At 38.2% G+C, this 27,048-nt stretch overlaps 1 protein-coding gene across 2 annotated transcripts in view; it reads right to left on the bottom strand.

Annotated features, from left to right (window-relative positions):
- The window catches only part of ARHGAP24 (Rho GTPase activating protein 24), a 289,475-nt gene that overhangs the window by 118,348 nt on the left and 144,079 nt on the right, over positions 1 to 27,048 (bottom strand). The window contains exon 1 of one of the 2 annotated variants that reach the window (XM_045536757.1): positions 12,042 to 12,321. The exons of the other annotated variant lie outside the window; for it this stretch is intronic. The gene's annotated coding sequence lies outside the window, so the exon portion shown is untranslated. Of the gene's footprint in view, positions 1 to 12,041; positions 12,322 to 27,048 lie in introns of those variants that run through there. 2 annotated transcript variants of the gene reach the window in all.

Below are 27,048 nucleotides of genomic sequence, written 5' to 3'. Positions count from 1 at the left end.
CCTGAGCTCCACCTCCCGCCAGATCAGCAGCAGCATTAGATTCTCACAGGAGCACAAGCCCTGCTGTAAACCGCACATGCGAGGGACCTAGGTTGCACACTCCTTATGAGAATTTGTCCCAAACCGCCCCCACACCCCCATGCATGGAAAAATTGTCTTCCATGAAACCAGTCCCTGGTGCCAAAAAGGTTGAGGGCTGCTCATAAGAACATTCTATTTTTGTAACAGGAAATACCCTAATCTCACTCCCTCACATATTTTGTCTGAGATTTTTTAAAAAGCGTGTATACAAATTGAGGGTCATCGTTTTAAAACTTTGAAGGCATGTTTAAAAATAAAATATGATGGCAGAATTTGCCAGGTGCCATAAATAGAACTAAAAGAGGAGGGATTATCCTACCCTTTGAATAGTCTGTGGGAAATCAGGTTTAAAATGTTTACTAACCCCATTTTTATTTTTTTTTTTGAGCTATGTTTTGGGGGTTTAGGAACCTCCCAGCCCCAATATTTCAGAACCATGTCCAGAAATCAAAGCATACATCTCTAACAAAAAAAAAAATCTTTTAAGGTCTAGAGACAGAAGACATGCTCAGCTCTTCTTCCTTAAGGATTACTCATCACAGAAGCTTATTGTAAATAAGCAATTCAAAGTTTCTTGAAATATATATTTTAGAGATATTTCAGACTCAAATGTGGGCATTCAACGTACTATTTAGACAAATTTAAAGCAAATAAATGCTGTACTCTTCCACGTTCCTACAAGTACAGGGTAGCGAATGGTGTATGCTGTCACATTTATGACTTCCTGCTAACACAAAATTTCATTTTTTAAAAATTTATTGGTGTTATATAACTGGGAGCTAACTCTGCTTCTTTCCTGCCTGTCAACTCTCTGTTTATCTTATTGTCTTTAATTTATGATGCCAGAAAAAATATTACCCAATTTCAACAAGAATTTCTTCAGTAGTGTAACACAATGGGTTCCCTACATACAATGACATTTTTGAGCCTAATTAAATAATGACAAGGAGTTAAAACAAGTCCACATATTAGTTGATGGGTGCAATTTGTTGATGTACTTCAGTGATGCATGACAACGAGGTCTGACAGAGCTTCAAGCCGTGCTACAATAAATCAACTTGATGATCTTGGATTTCTAAAACAGGAAATATCCTAGCTCGTCGGGAGCAGGCATTTCCTGAGAAAATAAAGCCAAATTGAAACAGTGGGCAGACAGAACAGAGGCAACCAAGGAGAGAAACTGTTTGAAGTAGAAAGAAGTAGTTAAAAAAAAAAAGAGGAAAAGGAGGGACTGTGGGCTGGATTTCAGACCAAAAAAAAAGTTTTGTTGAGGGTTCAGATGGGTTTTTGGGACCATTGCAAGAAGTGAGAGAATGTTAAGAGATATTGCAATATATTAAGAACTGAAACATACTGTACATCCTTCAAAGACTTCATTGGATTAAAAAAATATTTATGGTTACTGGGCCATGTCCTTTAAAGCAGTTGATGCTATGAGTAGACTATGTGTGGCGTGGCTTTTATTCAGGTCACATATGTGATTCCTGTTTCCTGCCTGTCCTTGATTTGAGAATGTTCCTTCAGGACCAACATACGCTCAATTCTCTTAATCCTGACAATCATGGTTTATCTGAAATATAGTTTTGAAAGCGGTCAAAACTTTAGATTTTTATTGGAATGTAGCATTAAATTTTCCCATATTTGTATTTTTAATTATAAAACTGTTTCAAGCTCATTCAAAAAAAAAAAGCTTGAACTGTTAAAGGGAAAAGTGGAATTTCTATCCCATTTATTCCCATTCTCAATTTTCACATGTCATGATTGACAGCTTTGTTGTCTATTTCTGCTCTTTGCATAGATGTAAACGTGAATTTTTCAGTACCACATTTTAGCTCCTTACAACTCAAACCTGACCCCACAATTACACTAACAAGCACAATTCTTTTCAGTAGGCTGGCTCTTGAGCTCCGTTAAGGAACACACAATGCACAATTGCACTTTGATGACCTCCACCTTTACTTGGGAAATTCCCATTTTCTATCAAAACATTTGAAATGTTTTCTTGCCTTCATGTCTGCATTTGTACTAGTTGAGATACTCTAAATCATGCCGTTCTAACACACAATTCCATAACCAAGATTGTTTCCGACCCTACACCACTGGTCCAATGAGGGTCAACAAGGCCTCAGCTCACCACAGTCACCCAAGCACCCCGATACGAGCTTCCAGGACCGCAGCACAGTGGGAAGGCACATGAAGGACCCCAACAGGGGCACCGGAAACTTCCACTTGGAAGTGGGACCCATCACGTGTGTTCATTTTGCATCGGCCAAAGCAAGTTACACGACCATGACTAACTTCAAGGGAGGGGAGAATATGCACATAAGAGAATGTGCCTGGAGAGCAGAGAGGTGAAAATAGTTGGTGATCACAATTCACGACTATCTCAGGATGTTAACACATCATTTCTTTTCTGGTGTCACTTCTCAAATATTAATCACTGAGAGAGCAATATTTGACATTAGTGCCCCCTATCTTTACCATTAAGTATGCCTCCCTACTCTATCTATGGTACAACTGCAAAATTTACAACAATGAGCACAGTGATGATAAGGTCATTATGAAAAACAAAAATTTAAGAGGTCTGCAGAGATTCCTAAAATATGGACATTTAGTTCTAATCCTACCGGCTTGTCAGACAATTGCCCTTATACTTTATTTCATGGGGTTCCTTCCTTTCTCTGTTTCCTTATTCCTTTGTTGGTTTAAAAGGGTAAGCACACAACAGTTTTGACTAGCATTGGACTCTCACTATGCTGCATAAGCCTGGCTCTGTGGTTCTTACAGACCTTAGAAACAACAAATATTTACTGATTAATGGTTAAATGCTTCACGTGTTTATTTTTAGACCAGGTTTTCATTTTTTCCAGAGAGCAAAATCATATGTGAAACAGTCACACTCAACTTGGCTGAAAACAAAGGCTATGACTACAGGGCCTGGAAGAATGCTTATTCAATATTCCCCAGACTAACATATTTCTCAGCAGAGACAAGAGCATATACTAAAGCCACGGAAAATCTACGGAGCTGGAGTGCTTGAAAATACCATTTATACTACATCAAACTTGAGCCCGCTCAGGCAATGTAAATCTTTCCCATATGGGATGACTACTTGTTGCCCAGCTTCCAGTTCTAACAGAGACGCTGTAAATATCCCAAATACTCCTTTTTAACTCCTACCAAGAGTCTGCAGCTGTCTGAATGCTTGTGGTTGAAAGAATAGTTCTTTAATAAATTAGGAGAGAGATTTCACTCTGCGAAGAGCAAAAAGATACAATCTTTATGTTAGGTATAAATTGAAAACATTTTCATATCTCACGATGGGTCTAAATTTCAATAAAAAATAAATTGCCCTTAAAATTGTAGATACAATAAAACTAAAGACGGCCAACAACACAACCAATCTTGAATTCTGAATTGTATCCTGAAATTTTCAATGTGTTGGCCAGGGATATAGTTATGGGGGCCATTTTCATAGCTTCAAATCAAGATATATGGCGTGAAAAAGAATGATTCGTGCTGCTACCTGCGGAGCAGGAGGCAGTCTGAGAGATGTAGTGTGGCCAGCAAATTGTCCAATTTCCCAAAGCGTTTAGATGACTGAAAGCAGCACTTCCCAAAGTGTGGTGCATGGACCATCTGCATCATAATCACCTGGAGTTTTTGTGAAAATGTATATTCTGGGGCCTTGTACCAGATTAACTGCATCAGACACTCTGGGCGTAGGGCCCAGAAATCTGCATTTTAAGTTCTTCAGGTGATTTTTGCATCTAATAAAAAAAAATCTAATATGCACAGATTTATTGAGAGAGGAAAAGAGAAAAGCGAATTTGAAATCAAGGCATTAGAAGACAGGCCAGAAACTCAGGCAATGAAAATATAATATTCTAACTGAGATCTTAAAACAAAGAGATACAAGAATCCAGTAGTCTCAGAAGAGCTGATACCACACTAACGGGTGAATAGGACGTCTCAAGGGATTCTGATGTATCTTTAACACGGCCTCTCAGGGAGGCCAATCATAATCTCCAGCAACTGCATCTCCAGGGAAAGCCCTGAATGGTTGGCATTAGCTTCCCCATTTCCCTAAGAACTTCCGGTCGCCTAGCATGAATGTCAAAAGTCCAGAGCAGGCACAGCCCTGCAGAATACCTGGTTTTCTCCAATTCCCAATACCAGTTGGCTCCTCTCTGCGACTTTTGGGCTCTCACTGCTAACTTAGCTTTGCTGCACACTCTGTAGCATCAGATTTTTAGTTCTCCTATTGTAAGCTGAGTTTTTGCTCTTTTGGTGTCTTAGTTTCTACCTAATATCTAATACCTGTTTGCTCAATGAGCCTGTATCTTGGTTACCATTTCAGTCTCAAAGAGTCCTATCCCTGAACTCCAGCCAATCTGCTGACTGATTTTCCTGAAAAATAAAAGAAAAAGGAAAGGGGCCTGTTTAGCATTGCCTATGTTTTTATTCTCTGCAGAGTTTCCGAGCCAACTCTGGGCATGCACCTTGATGTGTTCACCAACCCCAAAGTTCTTCAAACCCCATCTTTTTAGGGATTTTATGGGTGTTTAATTACACAGGCATGATCGATTAGGTTATCTACCATTGGTAATTAACTCAACCTTCAGCCTCTCTCCCCTCCCCAGAGGGTGAGGGTCAGGGCTGAAGGTTCCAACCCTCTTAATCAAGCCTTGGTCTTTCTGGAGCCCAGACCCAACGCTGAAGGTATCTGGGGACCCCGGCTACCAGTCATCTCATTAGTATGCAAAAGACACAATTATCATTCCAGAGATTTCAAGAGTTTTAGGAGTTGTGTCCCAGGAACAGAGGACAAAGACCAAATATATATTTCTTATTATGCCACACCCTCAGGAAACCAGAAGTGATTTTTCCTTTCTGTCTTGATCTCTATGGAGCTCACAGCTTGGAGCAGATGTTACTTTTGGGGCAGCTTAGCTATGCTTAAGAACTTGCGTAAAGACCACTCATTACGGGCATGGGCTCGCTTTATAAGGCACTTTTAGCCAAGCAACAATCCTCTTACCAGCAATTTGCCAAAATTTCAGCATTTGCTTTTTATCACTTAAGATAACATTGGTAAGGAGTTCAAAAGATAATAAACGCTTGTGATCCTTAGAGATCAGAATTTAGATGAAATGCAAACTGAAATCTGAAGCTCTATTAAGCTGTCTAGAGTGGAGATTCTCCTCTAGGATTACTTCTTTCATTCCCTCATCCTCTCACCTCTATGCTCAAGACATAATCAGGTCAAATCTTACACTTTGTCTTTCCAGCCTTGAAATCCTCCAACCTCAAAGAAGAACAGTACATTTTAGACTTTTGATAAGATTGTAAACCATTATTTCCACAGCAGAGTTTTCTATAGCAAAATACACAGCTAAAAATAATTGGTTTAAGTTAAAAAATATATGATTTATGCAGAAGGAATGGATGTTGGTCTACAAAATCAGGTGTATAAGATCTAAGTACCTTATTTTTTTATGCTGCCAGGTGGCTGAAACTTAATCTTGGTTAATCTGGGGTCCCCACTTTCCTTGGCATCATCTGATGTCAGGAACATGCAGGGTTCCACGTCCTGGTCGGCAGAGAGCGGGAATCTGGTGCATGTTCATCATTCTCTGCAAACGTGGGCATCTCTGAGATGCTGGTTTCCTCACCCCTGTCTGTTCCTGGATTAAGTCCACAGACCTCATGGTGAGCTGTGGGTTTCTCTCTCCACGTCTGGCTCCACTTGCTCCTCCTTGGTTACACTCAGGGCATGGGGATACCTGGGAGGCTGTTTTGGACGTGTTTGCTTAGAAACCCATTTCTAATGACCTGGCACTATGCAGAACACTAAAAGAAAAAAAGTGATTCTAGTTTTACAGCCTCCATGCGCTCTACACAGGAAATGATTCACACGTTCCTCTGCTCTGAGATTTGCCCAATCTGACCTGGGTTTGCAGTTCTGTCCCCCACGTACCCGGCTCACGGATGGGGGGGGTGACGTGGCAGAACACAGAGCCCCCACTCAGAATCCCACCATCCGTCCCTCAAGCAGCTGAGGTCTCTTTTCCTCGTCTCCGATTTTCCCCTTTGGCTCCACTACCATGAGAATTATTATCTGCTTTTAGGGATGGGATAAAGAGATCTGTTTTATTTTGTTGTTATTGTTGCTGTTATAGTTTGAATTTTGAATTCTGATGCCTTACTGGGTTAGCTTTTTGAAAGTCAAAAGCTGTTGCAAACAAAAATATCCAAAATGCCTTTTCTGAATTATCCCTTTCCTTAGGCAATATTTGTCATAAACTAGATGGGATTTGAGCAAAGCCAAATGCGAGGAGGTAGCTCATGAGTTCACATCTCAAAAGTATTTCTCAAGTGTCAGCATTTAGTTCAAATCTCCATCACGTGAAGGGACTGCTGAGATGCCAACAAATGGTGAAGAATCTAAGATAGACAAAGTTTAATGAGTCACCTGAAGGGTCATCTGCTTTACTATGAAATCTGAGCAAATAAGAAATAAAATATAGAGGGAGCAAAACCCTGAAATATTTTACCCAAAGGGAACAGAAGGAAACTCACGCCCTCCTGCCTCGTGCCTCTTTACTCTCCAGGTGACTGGCCAGGTGTCTACTGGGATAAACTGGCCCATCCTTCAACGCACCCTCGTGTGAAAATGCCTCAGACAGGTACGTGCTCCTTTGTAACAAGAAGACTAGAGCAATACTAGACCCCCACATTTGGGAATCACGTGTTAAGTGCTGTGCTAAGCCCTGGTCACACAAAGACATAACACAAAGCCCCTACTCTATATAAGAGCTTGCAGTCGAACTGAGCTAGGAAAATGGACCAGCCAGTAAGAAGTTTAAAACCAAAGCTGCAGAAAGCTACAGCAGGATGATGGGGGAGCTGTGTGTGTGTCTCCATAAGGGATACAGCACTGCATATCAGAAAACTGCTATAACATAACATCAATAATTTTTGAAAGGTACAAGTATATTTCTGACACAAAGATTTACTTGACTTTAAAGCATGCTGTGGAGCATTGGGAGCTGCACTTTGGGGATGATTCATATATATTTCATTGTACCATTTTTTTATGTATGCCACTAATTCCCATTTCAAGAGCTGAGGAAGGTCAGAGTCTAGAAAGCCTTGGCTTCCCCCAGCAAAAGTGGATGGATCTCTACGACACAGACTGGATTCCAAAAATTCATGCTGCCACTGCAAGACAGAAGCAGAAGGAAAGAGAAGGCTCCAGTTTACTCCTGTCGTGAGTTTGAGGCTACGCAATGCAATTAATATTGCAAGAGGTTGCTAGTACGACTGCAAGGTTCTTACGGAGAACACACATCTAGAGTTGTTGTATGATTCTTCATAAGTCACTTAACTTAGTTTGGACTGTTTGGGTCATTTGAAATATGTGGGGTCTTAATTACAAGATCTTTAACATCTCGTGCAATTTCCCTATTGTATGATTTATGCAACTTCCCATTTATACTTATGCAATTAAAACACGAGATAATTAAATTCTGAGCAAGATGCTGGCCATAGAGATAAAGAGAAAAAAAAATGCCAGGAATATAGTTTCCAAAATTCTACAATCATTGGCACCTGGTTGTATAAACTGTTGTAACTCACAGGAAAGTTAGAAGCAGACTTGCTGACCAGAGATCTAGATTGGGCTTTAGATTGAAACCATGAGACTGGATGAAATTTGCAGAGGAAGAAAAACGAATGAAAAAAACAAAACAAACACAGACACTCAAATCAAGAAGGTGGGAAGCCCTCAAAAGAGAGGGAAGGAAAAAAAAAAAAAAAAGCCCCAGAGAGGGGAAGAGGTATAGGCTAGTACAAGATTCCAAACATCAAAAAACAGAACTATTACAAGAAGAGCATGATAGTAGGCAGTGCAAATGGCAGAAAGAGCAGAAGGTGGAGACAGGGACAAAAGGCAGTTTGGATTTAGCTGTTAATTCAGCCATCATGAGCAACGCCTGAGAGGTCATTTCACTACGGTGGTAGAAACCAATTCCAGACTGCAAAGGGGTAGGGAGTTAGCCGCAAAGAAGCAGAGATAGCAAATAGGTATTTTTCTTGGCACCAGGAAGAGCGAATGTGGTAGAAAGTTGAGTGTTTGTTTGTTTAGGGTAGCAGAGGCCTGAACATCCGCTGTGCACTCAGGAAAAGCTAAGGTGCAAGTAAAAGGACATAATTTATGAAGCAAGTCCCGGTTCCATCTTCATAAATATTTTGTTTAAAAGTTCCATAAACGCCAGTGGCCCAGGAAATGCTTTAGCAAGTACTCATTAACAAAATGACAGCTATTTTAAAATGTTCCCATGGCTATTATATGTTTATCACTCCTTGAGCATTAAAGAGTTCTGGCGTGGGCTCGTGACTGCTTTCTTGAGTATGAGAACCCTTCCATTCCCTGGGGATTTTCAGAGAATAGGGTACATGGTTGAGCTCTTACTCAGACAGAAGGAAATTAGGCTTCTACTTTCCGCCCCTGAATAAATCCATTACCCAGTCATTACCTTTTCTGGATGAATTTAGAAATTAGACTGAAAGTTTGGTAGCCAAAGTTCTAGATGAGTAATATTTCTTGACTTAGTTATGTACTCTGTAAAAAAAAATACCAAGATTTGCTAATTTCTAAGTCATTACAGTTCTAAAATAATCAAATGAGCAAAAATCACATGTACAATCACATGCTTAGCCTAATTTCATTCACAAAAGAAACAATGTAGGTTCCCAAAAATGGAAGACATGTTCTATTATGTACAGTAGAGCCACAGAATGTAATAATGCACAGCTGTCAACTGCTTTACTTCAAAGTGTTCTAAATGATGTATAAAAAGTTCTCACAGTGCTTACAGCAAAATAAAACAAAAAAAAAAGGGTAAAGGAAAACAGTTGATAATCTTCTTGTCCTTCAACTCTACTTTTTGAATAATTATTGACTGTAGTTAGCAGATGCTTTTTCTTCATAGCAATTTACAGTTCCAAGTTATTTGTTTGCTAATAACAATTTCATAATTTATCAAATGGCTTTGCTTAATGAAGTGTTCATGTTTTAGCATGACCCAGCAGTAAACTGATATGCCAGTAACAAATACTCCAATAATAAAATAGGAAATAAAACATAGCAGTTTTGTCATCATTTGTTAATGCCCTTTTAACTTAGGCTTAGGAAGTAATATTCATTCAACAAACAGTTATCAGATAACTAAGGTGTACAAAGAGAATTTTGTTCTTTGACCATGTCACCTCTTAAATTGTTCAGAAGCACCACTTTAGTACATTAAACAAAAGCCAATATAGAAGAACATAAATGAGTGGGTTTGAGCATCTTTTCTGAGATGTTGTAACTGAAAATGAACTAAATGTGCATTTTTATAAGAACAAAGCAATGATCACTTTTTCTCTTCAACAACTTCAGAAATCTCAATAGCTTCTCTCCCCTGCTCACAACCTATAGTATTAAAATTGGCAGCTCCTTGGAAAACATAAATCTTGTTCACCGAAATTTAGTTTACGATGGGCTGAATTTTGAGGTTTTTGGAGAATTCTTACAAGGTTGTGCTAAGAAGGACCATATAAGGTTGTATCAGTGAACACTAACCTGTATTAATTTATTTCAGTGATTTCTTCCCCTTTCAGTTTAAAAAAAGTATCTTTCTGAATTGAAGTCTGTCTAAGTGTGTATTCAAAATGACATTGACTTTTCAGGAATTTTAAGTTTAGTTCTCATGGTAAAATGTACATCTGTTAATATGTCAAATTTCCTATTTAGGTATGAACATGAAAATTAAATTTTGATGAAAATGAGAGAGTCAGTCAAGTGAAGAATAGCTTTATTTGCACTGATGTAAAATAGCATATTTTCAATTTTAAAAAGCTGTGTTTCAATTGGAATAACATTTTATTTTCAAATGTCATGCCATTTAATTGAAAGGTGTAGGGAGCAAAAATAAGCAAAATTGCTGGACAACTTTTAGACAAAGTTTCCAAACATATGCATAGCCCAAATTCATTGCTGCAGACAAAAGGCAGTCCCGAATTCATTGTTTCAAACAGAAAAGTTTGTCATATACACCACAAGATGCTTTAACATTCAGGAAAAGTTTCCACAGTGACTGTATAAAACTTGTATTTAAAAAAAAAACAAAAACAACTTAAACATAAAAGGGCCTTTAACATCAAAGTCCTCACAATGTAATTCTGAATAAAGTTGTATGGTCAGGTAATTAGCAAAAGACTCTAATTAAAGTTAGAATATAAAATTGCCCTAAACTCAATTTACAGCTTAATGTATGTATCTAATATATCCAGTTTAATTAATCAAACTGGATTAATTATAAAAGTGGAATTAATAAAAGTGTATACCATCATTATCAAGATCATTGACAAATCAGTGATTCTTTTTACTCTGAAATGCACAACATGAAAGTGTTAGAAGATAAGAAACTACATATTGTCATATATTTATGCTATTATCTTCAATGTACATGGCTTATAAAATTGCTGTATAGTATTTTTCAACTTAAAAGAACGTGCAAGTTAGAATGCAGTTCAAGAAATCAAAAAATCATTGAGAAAATTAGCCTTGCCTCATTCATTTTTCTCCTAAAGCATAATTGCTGCATAAAAGAATTGCATAAACTAGAAGATGAATGTTTTTTTTCCTTTCTTCTAACTCCTTTCTACAAATCATGATTATGCTATTACCCAGCTATGTGTGCAAGTGAAGAGCATGTGTGTGAATGGGACTAAAATAAAATACTTAATACCTGATTGATATTAGATCTGCCCCTTGGGATTTGGTTAGTCACTGATGCCTTGACACATAGCTCCGGTAACTTTATAAAAAGAAGAACCAACAGCACTTTCTGTATAAGATGCAGTCACGTGTTACTTATTCCAGAACCACTTCCATGGCAACCTCTCTTACAGAACACAACCGAAAACTTGGACACAAACCAAAAGTCTCCTGAGCACCCAAAATAGATGTCACTGTGTCTATGCCCTTTGCCACATGCACTTTTTCTCACAAGAGAATCTCCTGGGCCCTCGGATAAAGTTATCATCTCTTATTCCAGATATAATTTTTTATCAACTAGTTTTTTCTTTCTGGTTTTCTTGTTCGCACAACAAAATAAATAATACTTATAAAGGGGTGGTTGAGGGTGAAAGGAAGTTATTAGAGATATGCAAACTGCCCACACTAATAAGTAAAGAAGTCACTCTTCTTTGACATAGAGGGTAGACACAAGAGTGCAAATGTCACTCTTTTTAGGAATGTTACTTCTTTAAGGTGGATGAGCTTAAACTAAGATAAACTTTATTTAAACAAAAAGCAGGCTTACCAAAATTTTTTTTAAGTAAATGAGCATAAAGGGAAGGAAGGATTAAAACTAACAATTAGATATAGAAGCAAACTGGAGGCAAAACCCCCAGCTGTGGTGAGGTTCCTGAGCCTCAAGTGAATCTGTTAAAGTGCCTGGAGTCACTCTCTTGGGGTCCTCCTGTGTCACTGGCTCCTCATTGGTTCTATGCTTCAGGAGGAAGATGCCTTAACCTCCCTCTCCCCACTCAGTCCAGAACATTCCGTACATTCTGTAACGTGAAAGCATTTCTCTCTCTCTCCAACACAAACAATAAAACGCAAAAACCATACATGACAAGATACCACAAAGGAACAAAGCTAACCTGAGCTTTAAGATAAAACCACCAGCACCACCATTTGGTTCCTGAAAACAAAACAAAACATCTTCACTAGCTCCAAATTTCAATAGCAACAATAAGTACAGCTCAAAAGCTAACATATTTTAAAGAGTATGTTTTCTCTCCAAATCGAGGTGAAGAGGGAGGAAAAACAAAAGGTCAAATGTCCACAGAATACTTGTCCCCAAAACAAATGAACCCTGGAGATTTCTATGAGTGAAAAACAGTACCTTATAAGTAACTGGTCTTGTCTACTCACAGCTGTTCCCAGAGCCGACTGGCGTTTAACTGTCTACTGCGTTCAGTTGAAAGTTAATTCTGTTGGCAAAAAAGTACAGAGCTTGTCTGGAAAACACTGTTTGGACATAAACTATTCCTCGCAAAGCAGTGGTAGCTATATTTAAGTTTTCTTGTCGAGAGGGATATAAACCCTTCCTGTACCTAATTTTCTTTGTCCTCCTTCCTCTCGGACTTAGTCAGTATCCTCCTATCCCATATATTGAAGAAAGAGACAGAGGGGGGGAGAAAAAAAAACCCACAAGGAAATATACCTTAAATAATGTAGTATTTGAGCATGGAGAAAAAACAGTCAGAAAAAAAAAATCAAACACACACACACATAAAGAAGAAATAAGAACCATAGAAAACTCTCAGGACCTTAAATATAATCTAGCCCGATGCCCTCATTTTATAGATAGGGAAACTGAAACCTAGAGAAAATATGATTCGTATAGGTCATTTACATGCCTAGTTAGTGCCACGGTTAACAGATCACCAGGTTTCACAACTCCTAGTTCAGTGCTCTTTCTACTACACTAGCATTCCTGAGAATAAATAAACCGTTTACCTTTTTCCTCTATATCCTTGTATAAAACTCAAAAGAGTTGGCAGGGAGCAGTAACGTAATTAGGACGTGAGCAGTGTCTCAGAGAAAATACTTCCCTTGGATTGAAAATCCTTTAATATTTTAAGTTTCCCTAAAATGCCCTATTTCTTCGTATTCTTAGGAAATCATCTTTTCCTTTGCTGATTTCCCAGAAGATGTTTATAATTCAGGAGTTGCCACTCTTCAGAGGATGCCGACATCCACTGGTCCTTACAGAGGACTAGTTCAGTAAGCGATGGCACAGTGGCAGGTGTCAGAGTAAGTCTTCTACCCACTATTGGTGACACTGTCACATGGCCCTTGGACTAGAAACACATTTACTATGACCACAAATCCCCACTTTCAATTTATCAAGATGTTCTATTTTGTTTCATTTTTTTTACCCCCCCCACATTTATTTTTTTTACTATCATTGATTACTTTGTTAAATAAAATAGAGAAGTAACATAATACTTTTTATTTGGTGTCTTTCATATATTTCCTACTTATACACGAAGAAACTATTTCCTTCTAATTGAAGGGGTGATGTCCATATAATAACTTTAAATTTTTTTCCTGTCTGAAATGTATTCCATTCATTAATTCATTTACTTATTTAACAAATATTTATTGAACATTTATAAAATCTGTCTCATCCTTTCCATGTGGAATAGAGTAACCGACAAGCAATAGCTTCTTTAGAAAAGTGGGTAATTTTCAAATAAAATCAAAGGGTTTGGGTGGGAAATAAGGCCAATTTTCTATGCGTATGTTTGTATCCATTCTTAGACCTGAAAATGTGCCCTTAATTTATTTACATACTGTCCACTGACTTGCCCCAATCTCAACAACATCCTACCTGGGTCAGATAAGCCAAAATATACAGTGGCCCAGATTGAGATGCCTTTGGTCACTACTAATCTTCCTGTTTGATCTGGCTGCATAAATATTAATGCAAAATCTACTTTACACCCTGAAATTCAAACACACAATGAGCAAAAGTGTTCAGATCATTCAAAACCCATTTTCACACTGCTACCCATTCTTTAACTCAGAAACCTACTGTTTGGTTTTGACATTTCTCTTCTACTTTTAAGGCATCTATTCTTGCCCTGGTCTTTGGCAGAAAGCAATGCACTTAAGACCAAGAAATTATCAAAGTGTAATATTTAAAATGACAATTAGACTTACTGTAACATATTTTCCAAAATGCTGAGAAATGAATGGCTACGATAGCAATTTTCCAACTCTGACAAATAAGCAGCTGAGATTCAAAACATAAACGTTGAGAAACAAGTTTTAGAAAATGAAACTTTATGCTTTTTCACACAACAGCATGATCCCATTCTCCTCTCTTTTTCAACTAATTCTGTCTAATCGAGCTCTATGCAAAATGCCAAAGACATTAACATGTACATTTATCGATAACACACGAATGTCATCGGACACACTGATACATGTTACTCGGTTGGGTTTGCTAAAAATATTCCACAGTTTCCTTTTACTTCTTAAGCTTTACTTGTGATGTTGGCCATTTTACCTGCAGTCTGTCAGAAGGAGCCGGGAGGAAATATGAGTAAAACGCATGTGCATATTAGCAAGAGAAAAGTGCTACAAATGAGAGTCACAATGAGGCAGCAATTACCACCTTAAATAAATGACTAATTAAACAAAAGCTTTCAGAGATACACAGGCTGTGAGGAGACACAGGGCTTTTTACCTGGAATGAGTCAAGATGATTCAGAGGAGGTGAGGGGCTGCAGGAAGGAAAGCAGCTGTGCAGGGAAGTCACGTGCAAGTCGCCTGTTTAGGGCAGTGCTTGGCTGAGCTACGGACAATAGATTACGGGTATTGAATTCAAGAGCCAAAGTCTCTCAAAATAGGTTAAGCAAAGAGGGAACGGTGCAAGTCACAGGAAACAGGCCCTCAAACCTACTTTGCAATTCATGGCATGGTTTGCCTCCATCCCTCGGAAGGGGAGCATGTGCCGTCAATACGTGAACTCAACACGCTCTAAAATAGCGCAACCCTTCACGACCATTTTTAAAGACTTTCGTCCCTCTATATTTAGGACGCTTGGATACGCTCCAGGTTGCCCTACTCTGGGAATGCTCTGAATTTCGGAATCCTGGAGTAGTCTAGGGGGGAACGGTTAACTGTGTGTTGAAGGCTGAGCCCATGGTGTTGGATTTCACTGATGGGAGCAGCGCTTCCAGCCGAGGTGAACTCCAGGGCAGGCTATATTAGCACAGGCGAGGCAGTCGGAATTCTCCAGCTCTTGATCTGCTCTCCGTTTTCAGGGTTACAGTAACACTAGAAGAAGGCTTTTACGAAAGAATCCCCGGAGCTCTGGGGTGACGGCAGTGAGAGGCAGTGACTGCATGGACAGCTACTAGGTTATAATGTCCTATGCTTGGGAGGAGACTGCATGCATGGACGTTTTTATCAGTTCCAAGGAACTGATGCACGTAACATCTCAAGCGTCAACTCTCTTAGCCCAAATCAAGCATGTGCTTTGTTGTCCATCTCCTCTCCCAGTCCCTTCTCTTCGCAGCAGCCTGGGTCATCATTCCTCTGTTCCTACCCATGAGTTCTCATTTTTCCCATCATTCCCCTGCTTCATACCACCCAGCGGTTTCCCATCATTGCTCTCCTTCATTCCTTCAAATGGGTTTCCGTTATTCTCTTGCTTCATGTCATCCAGTGATCCGCGTCTCTCCCCTGCTTCATCCCTGCAGTGGGTTCCCGTTGTCCTCAGTATAGATCCACATGCCTAACCATGGCCTCCTAGTACCACACGATTTAGCTCCTGTCCATCTGTCCAGCTGAACTTCCCAACCTGCTATCTCATCTGTCTAGAATGTTTTGTTCCCCCTTCTCATATTTCCACAGAACTATCTCCTTCTCATCATTCAGGACTCATCTCAAACGCTACCTCCTCAGAAAAAATGATTTCCTCACCACTCTCGCTAACCATTCTCCCACCCACATCTACTCTCTATCCCGTTTTCCTGTTTTAATTTTCCTTCATAGCTCTTTCCACTATCCAAAATGATCTTTCGTTGGTTTTTTTACTTATTCATTCATTTGAACAGTTAGTTGAAATATATGCACTATCTCTTCTCTAGGAAAAGTTGTATCAGATCAGAAATAGATCAGAAGATAGAAACAAGATTAGAAACACAAGACTCAGGCTTTTAACACTACATTATTCTTAGTGTGCAGAACAGTATCTAGTATAAAATAGGCATTTGACAGATATTTCTTTAATGGATTAATTACATTTCCTGCATGAGCTACTACTTCTCAGTCAATACACATCTAATCTGAGTCCATATGGATGAAGGCAAAGACTAATCCACTTCCACAACTGACCTGACACTGCAAATCTCCCCACGGCTCAGCAGGTAGGAATCACGGGATATAAGCAAAGACCCAGCTGGGCTCTAGGTAGTTGTATCTACATAAGATACCTCTAAATCCCTGAATTTTGTTAACACAAAGGCCAGAGAATATTCTTGACTTGCCAGAATATCCTCTATGGATAGATGCTCCTAACTACAGATGTGATCACAGTCGCTAGAGGTCTTAAGAGCTTCCGGATGTCTTCTTCATTTCCTGGAACTCTAAAGTGGTTTCCCTTATTCAAACAGCAGATATCCCAGAGCTAATTCTGTCCTTTCCAGGTGGTTTTAAGAAGCTGCCCTCACCTGCCAACTCTTCAGGAATAAAAGCTAAATCTTTGCACTTGCAACATATGTTTTCTAAATGAAAAGGGTGGGGGGGACACCAAATAATTTTGGAGAGGTGAGCTCGCAGATAATTTAATCTCCTGTCTCAGCTCTGCTCCACGCTGATTCAGAGCTCTCCACTCTCCAGTGAGCTGTGAATCAGATTTCCTCCCCTTTCTCATGTCCTGCTGCTTCCTAATTACCTGTTCCAGTGAGTCGGCCTCTCTGGGTCCTGCAGCTCAGACACATTGTGGGATAATGTGACTGGTTCAAAACACTCCAGGTCCAGCCACATCGGAGAGGTGGCTGTGCGTTGGCAAGACAGAGAAATGGTGATTTTTTTGTTAGGAAGAAAATGACTTTCCCCTGAGCACCACGGCATCCCTCCTCCCTAGACACCCAGGGAGAGGAAATTTCTTCCCTGAGTACTGGTGCTACTCAGAGGCAAACAACTTTATTTAAAGTCATGAAAACAAAAAGTACCCTTTTCTTATGGTACTGACTGCATATTCATCTAAGTACACAAAGGGCATTTATTTAGTCAATGCATCAGGCTACAGATATGTATTGATTGCCTCTTATGGACAAGGCTTTGTGCTAGGTGATGAAATTTGTGTCATTATCCTTATCTCATGGATGATAACATTTCTTTAGCCAGAATACAAATCTCCCCATGAAAAGAAGGCAAAAGTTCCTTCCTTCCTTAAGTTTACTGAAGCCCTTATTTTTGATCCTGTTTAATGTGCAAAATGCTTGGGGACAAAGAAAGAGACAAAATCCTTCCTCAGAAAGCTTACCTGTTGGAGGTGAGAGATGTTTACAGACTATTGCAGAGATAAGCACTGGGTTACAGGAGAGACCATCAAAGTAGCTTGGACTCAAGACTGGAAGTAAGCAAAGAAGCTTTCCTTGAGGAGATGAAAACAAAATGCAATTTGAATGCAGAAGGAGAGGAGAGGATTAACATTCCAGATAGGAGACAGAGCCATTTGGGTCACTTCAAGTAGTTCTATAGAGCTGGAATGTAGGACGAAAGACAAAGACTGACAGGTAAAGAATGCAGAAGGGAAGCTAGGCAGAGTCATGCTCAGGAGTTTGGTTTTTATCCTGAAGGCAATGGGTAGCTACTGAAGGATTTTAAATAGGGGATATTTTGTTTTTAGTATGCTAAGTGGAGAACAAATTCACAGGCACGTGGTCTAAAGGACTACCTTACCTAAGACTTTTCCATGCACAAGACGCTGTGATAGTTTGAAATTAGGCAGGAGGAACGGAGAGATAGAGATGGATTCAAAAGACATTTAAAAATGTCCACAGGTAGGAAGGCATGAGAAAGGCAAACTTACTTTCAGAATATCTATAAAATCATTACAGAAAAATGTATCCAGTATGAGAACTGGATGAAACTAATATTTAGTAAGTCTTCATTATGTAAAAGACATTGTTCATATGTATTTTCTGTTTACAGAGAGGAAAACAAGACACACAACTTGAAAGACAGAAGCAGAATTGGAACCCATGCTCATCCGCCTGCAAAGCCTGTGTTCTTCATACTCAATGGCCTGACTCTTTGAGGGCAGCGTGCATTTTGGACATTTTTTTAAAACTCAGACACTGGGTGATTAGACTTGAAGACATTGTTTGGAATATAATTTGGCAATATCTAAGAGATTTTGTTGGCAGAACTGTTTAGGTTTCCTAGGCATCAGCCTGTTCAGATTTGAGATGCAAGACACAAACAATTGTATTTGCATGGTTTCTATGGCACTACATGGTTAGCACAAATCCTTCATCAAATTCCTCTTGATAATGTAATTATTTTTAAGCCTGGAAGACGATTCACACAATACTAGGACAGCCAGTGGAAACCAGAATGAGAGTGGAGTTGGCAGATACCCTAGTTCCATCAAGTCAAATACTGAGTTTTGAGTTACATGGAGTCTGAAGGATAATTCAGTTTCAATGAATCCAAGAAGGCAAGAGGTAAAACCATGACATTGAAAACAGAAAGGGGCAGACATAGCTCAAACAGGAGAAAATAATGAGATTTGCCTTGAAGTTGGAATAGGAAAATTCCTTCTCTAGCATATTTTATAGTAACTATGGGTAGGATAACACTATACTGTCTAAACCTTGACTCTTTGAGAGTAAAAGGAGGAACTATTATTACAATTAGATTACGGATAAAAACCGAGACTCTTACAGGTAAACTTGGACATGTGTCACCCTACCTATGAGGTAGGTATTAATGCTGACCTTCAGATGATGGTATCACAAATGAGGTCAGAGGTCTTAGAGTAACTGGCTCCTAAAGCGAGGGAAGACACAAAAAGCCAAGGAGTCTTGTACAACATGGACAAGGTGCTCAATGCTCAATAAAAAAGGCCAGATGAAGTGAACTACTTGTGATATTACATTATTTTCATCCTATAGTTAATTTTATTAAAAAATTATACAGATATATGAAAACCGATAATGCTTCTTCATTATAAAGCAGTCACAGATAACAGGTTGTGATGGGTAATTTTACGTGTCAACTTGACAGGGTTAAGGGATGCTCAGGGAGCTTGTAAAACGTTATTTCTGGGTGAGTCTGTGATACTGTCTCCAGAAGAGATTAGCCTCAGAATTAGTAGACTGAGTAAAGAAGATCGCCGTCACCCATGCAGGTGGGCATCATGCAATCCACTGAGGATACGAACAGAGCAAAAGGCAGAGGAAGGGTGAATTTGCTCTCTCTGTTTGATCTGGGACATCCATCATCTGTCTTCAGGCATCGGTGCTCCTGGGTCTTGTTCTTGGGCCCTCAGACTCAGACTAGGGGGTCTGAGTCCCCTAGTCTGGACATATACCATTGTCTCCCCTGGTTCTCAGGCCTTTGGGCTTGGACGGGGGCTACACCACCAGCTCTCCTGGCTTCCCGCTTGCAGACAGCTGACCATGGGACTTCTCAGCCTCCATGATTGTGTGAGCCAATCCCTCATCATAAATCTCCTTCTATGTATCTACAAATATCCTTTGGGTTCCATTTCTCTGAAGAACCCGAATACGCAGATGTACCGTGTCTAGTCTCTTGTATAAAATAATGTAGTTGCATAAACATCTCGGCTATAAAATTAAAAAAATACGGTAGGAGATGGGGGCCCCAAAGCTATTTTGATTATTTAAAAATAAGCACAGGCTTTATTTCTCCAATGCATTCAATGTAACCATCAGTGAGTCTACATTAATAAACACCAAACTGAATCAGATCTCAATGCACTTTTCTGAGAGGAGGGCGTTCCTCCTCCCATGGCCAGCTTCCTTACTAGGGTAGACAGAGGGGAGAATGGGCAGAGCGTGGAAAGCAAACATTCCCAGATACACAGGAGGTATCAGCCAAAATTAATCAGGTTTCCAACCCTGGTTCTGAAGTTTCTTTCCGATGTGAAATTCACCTATTCTGCAAGATAATGATCTCCCATATGTTTTCAATTTGCTAAGGTTTATTTATCTTTGAGGATTGGGAGGATATCTGTTGTATCATAAAGAAATTAAAACAGCTAGTTATTGACAAAACAACTCTCATGGTAACAATACTAATGATTTTTAAGACTCCCAAGAATACAAACGCAGGCGGTAGGAAGACATTTAATTTTTTTAGTGTATAATAGGAAGACCATTAGAATTTTCCTAGGGGAAAAAGCATCAGATATAAAATGTCAAACCGCATTGTATTTAATCATTTTTAAATATTAAGTTTATCTGGGCTTCCCAAACACACTGAGGATCAAGCTTCCTGAGTTTATACAGAAGAAAGATGATTTCCCCCATGAGTATAAAGTTGATTCCCTACACTGTCATTTTCACAATAAGAGTGAATTTATAAGACACAATGTTGGAAATAAAGAGAGGAGGCACCTCTTTGGTCTGTAGTCTTTGACAGTTCCTAGACACACAAGTGTGGTTCAGAAAATAATGAAAACAAACTGCCCATTAGTGCTGGGCTATTAGACCAACCAACCCACAAGCTTCAAAGAAATCAAATATAAGGAAGTTGGACTTTTTCCTCATGTTATTTTGACTCCTTTTCAATACAGAAGTAATAAGTATATAATATAGCATTTAAAGGTCCTACCCTCTCAACCCTTACCAGTACTATTCTTAAGGATTAACCGGTATCAATAGTTTGCTGTTCATCCATCCAGATAGCTACCTGTGTCTGTCCACATGTTTGCATACTTGCACACATACATACGTACAATCACAGATGTATTTGTGAAAAAAAATTATCTTCCTTTACTCCAATTTTTGCTAGTTATTAAATCCATTGACCATTAAAGATAAGGAAACAAGCAAAACAATTAATGTGTCTTTTTCCATCATAAAATCTCTCTCCTTCATCCTTAAACCCTTGGACTTCATGATACAACTTATCAAGTGACTAAGAAAAATAGGTGCAAGGATAATCTTACTGGGAGTCAAGACGCTTAGCAAAATGCATACCTAATGTTTACAGGTTTGAATGAATGGATAAATCACACCAGTGACCCTAAACTCATCCATGTGGGAGAAGCTGCCAAGAAATAATCACATGTGAATTCCCTTCCCTCATATCCATTCCACTTTTTATCAAGTGTTCAGGAGATACCATTTAATCATTGATTTTTCATAAGGATATGACTATTTCAAATATGAATACTGTATTTTTCATCACCACTATATGACCACTAAGCAATAAAAGTCTAACTTGAATAGATTCCCCTCTTTCACCATAAACTGGACTCTGTGATGTCTCATCATTATTAATCAGTGCTTTGTAGGGTCTATTAATGCCAGTCTTTGTTGCGTTTACAGTACCTGAGATTAAGACTTGCTAAGCAATTTTCTACCAGTTTAATTCTTAGGGCCAGCCAGAGACTCTAAGAGAGTAGAAACGAAGTTTTTCCTTCCCTCTACCTGTGAACTCATCTTTAGCTGTGTCTATCTTTCTTGATTCTAATTTATCTGTTAGATTTATAAAGGTCTTTTTTCGTTTCCACTTTGCCTCCTCAACTCAGAAGCATTTTTTCTGCTGTTTTATCACTCTATCATTGAGCTCATGAATACTCAATTTAGACATTAAGTTCTTATATAATGCATACCATTATATAATGCACAACATTATTAACGGGTATGTGGAGAAGACTTTAGATTTACACATCGTTTTTATTCAATCTTAGATTTTTAAAAAATGTATTTGCTATGCTATTCTCATTTGCTCTCATCTTCATTTTTCATTATTTTATTTTTATTGCTAACATTTTGCTACAACGTGTTTGTAAGTTGTCATGACAATTCATTTCACTTTGCTCATGGTTGAAACAGTAGCCACGTCTAAACAGTCTGTTTTCTCTGAGACAGAGGATGAATCTCTTTGACACCTTTCCCACCTTGTAAGAGAACTGTTTATCTTTTCTTCCAAGCAAAGATGATTCTTCAGGAGTTGGTACATTTCTTTGGCTGTATGTTCAGACTATCTCAAGATTTTCAAATTTAGAGCAATTCTTTTTCTCAACAGCTATTTCCAAGAGCCGAGTTATAAACAAAAGTTAATAATGTAAGCATTGTAGCATTATATATACAAACACATACCATATTCCCCAGTTCACACATCAGAGGATCATTTGCCAGGCAAAAACAGGGATAACAGAGCTTAACTCCGACCAAGAATGTCATATTTTGGTAAGAAACTCTCCTTCTCTCTATACTCACACTTGACACTTGTTAACAGCAGCTAGAAAAGATTTACTACCACCCTGACTAAAATATGCTACTGAAATCTTAAAACAGTTTTTCTTTTTTCTTTAGTAACTTGCCTCTCTATGGCAATCTAAATGCCAAAGAACAGGTGTCATTTTTCTTCTTCCTCCCTCCTAGGTACTCAGGTTGGTTTTGTTGTTGTTGTTGGGATTCTTTGTGTAAGTTTTCAGGGCTTTGGGCCATATAGACAAGCAGTATCTGGATGACTTTTCCACCCAGGCCTTTGAATATTTTGATTTTGCATCACCTTGTTGATGTTACTTTAGGTTGAAAACAGATTGTGAAGTGCAAGAAATCTGACTAATGGTAAACTGCAGTGGATAAACAGTTTTAATGTTTGCACAACAGGATTCATAAGGGTGGAAGTAAAATAAACTTATGCTGGCAAAGGAAAAAAAACACAAAAACACAACACCATCCAAAAATTAAAGAAACAACAAAAAATAAACAAACACTGCAATGGAGTGTAAATTTATTTCTGCTCGGCTCTGTTTTTCATTACCAAAGAACTGTGCTGTATGTGAGACTTCATGCTTTAAAGGAGAATGCCTATGACTGATTTAAAGCAATGTACCTTTCATCTGAAAAGTTGGTCCCTGTCTTTGAAATCTAGAACTAGAGAGTTTATTTTTTTATGATAAGCATCTATATCAAGTCTTACTCTCTATTCTCACTGCCTTCCATAGTTATTTTGTGGCTTTTCGTCCTTCTGAAACTGAAAATTAATATTAATTTTTTGTTTAATTATATTCTTTCTTAATATATCAACAGCTTGCTAATAAAGACTAGCATATGCCCATAGCTCTTTATTTAAATTACTGTTGTGCCTGCAGACCTAAGGGAATATATAAACACTTTTCATGCTGAAGAATTTTTCCATCCCTCTCGAAAAAATCTTTTTATACATGGACCTTAATCTTTCCATCCATTTTTCCTTCTGCTTATTTGCTAAACATTAATTATTCATCCTGAATCCACAGATTACACTTACATGCTCTAAACTTAGTTCAGGAATCAATCAAAACAAAAAACTCACCATTCTGCTCACAGATGCATTCTAATATTCCACTCACTGCACAACCCAACTCACACACCATAAACAGAATTATTCTCAAGTTAGGCTCACCGAATTAAGTTAACGTGCAGGGTTTTGAGCAATAGCTACCTTTCACTCAACATCTCTTTTTCTAGTATGTACAGTGTATTCACCTTAAGAGTTGGCTCTCATCGAAACATTAGCTTTAGAAATTAAAATTTTAGGTTCCATTCCTATGTTAAGTCATTTATTTAAAAGGCTAAAAAATGCTCCATTTCTATTGCATCGAAGCAAACACAGATAAACTTTCCCAAAAGTAATCAACCATTTGTGCCAACAGGCAAAAATCTCTAGGTCTTCTCTATGGATTACATGTATCTTTCACAGGACAATGAATAAGTGTACTGGTTCGTTTAAACATAAACATGTGTAGAAGTACAAGCTTTCTGAACTGGAAAACACTAATGAGGGATTGTATCATGAGAGATCCTTGAGAATTGCAGTAACTGAAAGGAAAATCTACTGATGCCATACCAAAATTGCTAATCTAAAATGCCTCCATTCTTCTGAGCATTTAGAAAATGCTCTTTCACTTAAGTAGGTTCTGTTCATAGTAACAGAGCAAGAGTAAGAAAATGTCCTTGGTTTCTCCTCTATGTTCACTGCTGATAAAAAAAAAAAAAAAAAAAAAAAAGTTAAAAAAAAAGCCAATTACTTTGGGGGGCTGGAGAAAAGGGGAGGAAAGTACCTCCTCTTTCTGTAAACAACACTAACGAAATCTCAGATGCCGCTTCTCAATCAATACTAAGCTCGGTGGTTCAAAGAGCTGCATCAAACCTGCATTTCATCTGGTTAATGATATCAATAAAGGTTATCTCTACAAAGAATGAAAAGGTCACTAATCAAATCGCAGTGACTCCATCACATTATTACTGCTTGGGAATGCATTTTATTGATTAAGTATTCCTGTGTAGAATCTCCTTCCTTTTAATGCATTGAGCAAAGCAGGGACAACAATAGTAAAATATTGCCACAGAAGAGCCCTCATACTATAGGAGATAGAAAAGTGGATTTCTTTAGCATGTGTCTTTATGATAATGACTTTAAAATAAAATATGAAGAGGTAAAAATTAAAGCAAAATTGAAGAAATGAAAATTTGGCTCAGAGAGTCCTTGGAGGTAAAAAGAAACTGTTAATAAATTCTTCAAGAAATGCTCAGTGTTGTTAGTAAACTCCTTGGCATTCAGTATGACATGTAATGCTGACTTCTATTTTTTATATATATATATATATATATATATATTTAAATTTGCAAATATGTTTCTTTACAGATCTTAAAGTTTATTAGGAGAGACAGAAAATTAACACTACAAAACACAGTGTGATATGTACACTGATATGGAAAATGCAGGATGCTGCCTACTGGATTTAATGCTAACATAAATATCAATCCTGTTTATTGCTGCTTTTTGCATTTTGCAAAAACCTTTGGCATGGAAGACTCTAGTTCTCTTACACCTGGTAAAAAAGCATACATCTATGATTACTTGTTATAGATGGTACTTTATTAAGTACACCCTAGACTTCTGAAAATTTAAAGCCTGTCACTCCATCAGAAGTAATATTTTGGAAGAGTAAAAGAGAATTACTTAAAACATATTCACTCTTCATACTATTCAGCCACAAAAAACCATGGTGATATAGCACCTCTTGTATTATCCTGGATAGAGCTGGAGTCCATTCTACTAAACGAAGTACCCCAAGAATGGAAAAATAAGCACCAGATGTACTCACCATCAAATTGGTTTTAACTGATCAACACCTAAGTGCACATATAGGAATAACATTCATTGGGTGTCGGGCAGATGGGAAGGGGTGGAGGGGATGGGTGTAAACACACATAATGAGTGCGGTGCGCACTGTCTGGGGGATGGACACGCTAGAAGCTCTGACTCAGGTGGAGCAAGGGCAATATATATAACCTAAACATTTGTGCCCTCATAATATACTGAAATAATAAAAAAAAAAACCTAGGGAAAAAAAAAAGACTGAGAAAGAATCATCATCTTTAAGATATTGAGTCATGGCACAAAATAACAAGGCACATTTTTCAAAAAAGAAAAAAAGACCATATTCACTCTTCAAAATAAAGAAATAAATGAATAAAGAGACGAACCAAGAAATAAATAAGTAATTTTGGACACGTCCCTATGCCTCTTGGAGATTCTGAGCTCCTGTATGTTCCTTCTGGTTAGTGGTTAGATTCTGAACCTCACATCCAAGCCTCTTGCTTAATCCACCCTATCTCTTGCCTCTTGTCACTGGTAGCCGCACCCTGCCTAAGGGGCTTCAGTTATTCCAGTGGCATCAGGCTGATCTAATGGCTTCTCTGCAAGTTGCCAAACCAATAGGTTTTATCACCTGCAAAATACAAGAAACAGCTGTTTACGTAAGGGCCCCAGACACTCTGGTTAATCATTCTTGCAAATAACATTGAATGGGATATAATTCTGGTTTGCTGCATTTAGTTTTCTGCCTAATATAAGAAAATAGTGGCCCAGCCATCACAGCAGAATGGCGATTTATCACAAATGACTGCTATACTGTGTGCTTTTTCCAAGTTGAATAACACCATCAAATCATTCCACTTGGAATATTAACTTCCTGCAACTATAAAACGTTAAGAATCTGGTAGTGGATATATATTCCAAATACTGATATAATGTTTGGAAGATGATACAAAAATGATACTTTAAAAATGTTTTATTTTGGATATTAATAGAAAAATCAGCAGTCCAAAAGAAGACAAACCGTTATGTTGTTAAATTTCAAATGTGCACTTAAAAAAAAAATTATAGATTTACCAAGTTTTATACTGTGTCATTTTGCTAAAAATAAAAAGCATTTCTGAACTTGTTGATCTTCACAGTTATACTACTTCATCCAGTGGCATAGAGTGAATCTTTTTATTTTAGGCACATAAGATTCTTTGTATATGTGTAATAGGAAATTGCTTCCCTCCTTTCTGGTGGGCGTATTGTTGGAGGAGTTTCTGGCCATCATAGAAGGCAGCAGAGATAAGCCCCGGCTTTGGAGTCAGATAGACTTGGAAGAATCTCAGTTCATTCATTCATGGGCTATACATGACCTTGGGCAAATTTTTTAACCATTTGGTCCCCCTTACTTTTCTAATTTTTAAAATAGAGATAGTATCTATCTCACTGATTTAAGGAATAATTTAGATATGCAAGCTGCATAACACAGCCACCTTTTAAAAAAACATAGTTTTATTAATAATAATAGTATTTGCTAATTTACATTACTTAGGTTTGGTACGGAGTAGCTCGGGAAAATTGGAAGGCTGGCAGAAGCCACGTGTTTTCTCTCTCCTGGATCCCCCTCTTCCTTCCTTTCCTTCCTTCTTATTCCCAAAAAGTATCATGTAATTTTCTGGACATGAGACAAATGCTCAGAATTAATATTAACGTGTAAATGATACAGCACACCATAGTTTTGAGGTTTTTTTAAATCAAAGGGAATCAAATTTCTTAATGATACTGACAATTGTTCCGTGTTGTAGCTTAGCATTTGGACGCTATTTTGAGTAAATCATCCTTTTTTCAATAATGTTCTCTGTGCACCTACAACCACATGAGGCCTCAAATGAAACACTGAGCTTAAGCAGAATACCCACGATGTGTCCGCTGATGGGATGTATTTATACTTGCTAGTGGTGCAATTTCACCGTGGCCACTGGCCAAATGGCTGAGTTCTTGAAAAGACAATATAAAGGCCGTGAGACATAAACAGGAACTTTGGGGAA

This window comes from Lemur catta, chromosome 24 (genome assembly GCF_020740605.2).
Source record: "Lemur catta isolate mLemCat1 chromosome 24, mLemCat1.pri, whole genome shotgun sequence".
Lineage (NCBI taxonomy): Eukaryota > Metazoa > Chordata > Mammalia > Primates > Lemuridae > Lemur > Lemur catta.
This window is presented reverse-complemented; position numbering and strand designations above follow the sequence as displayed.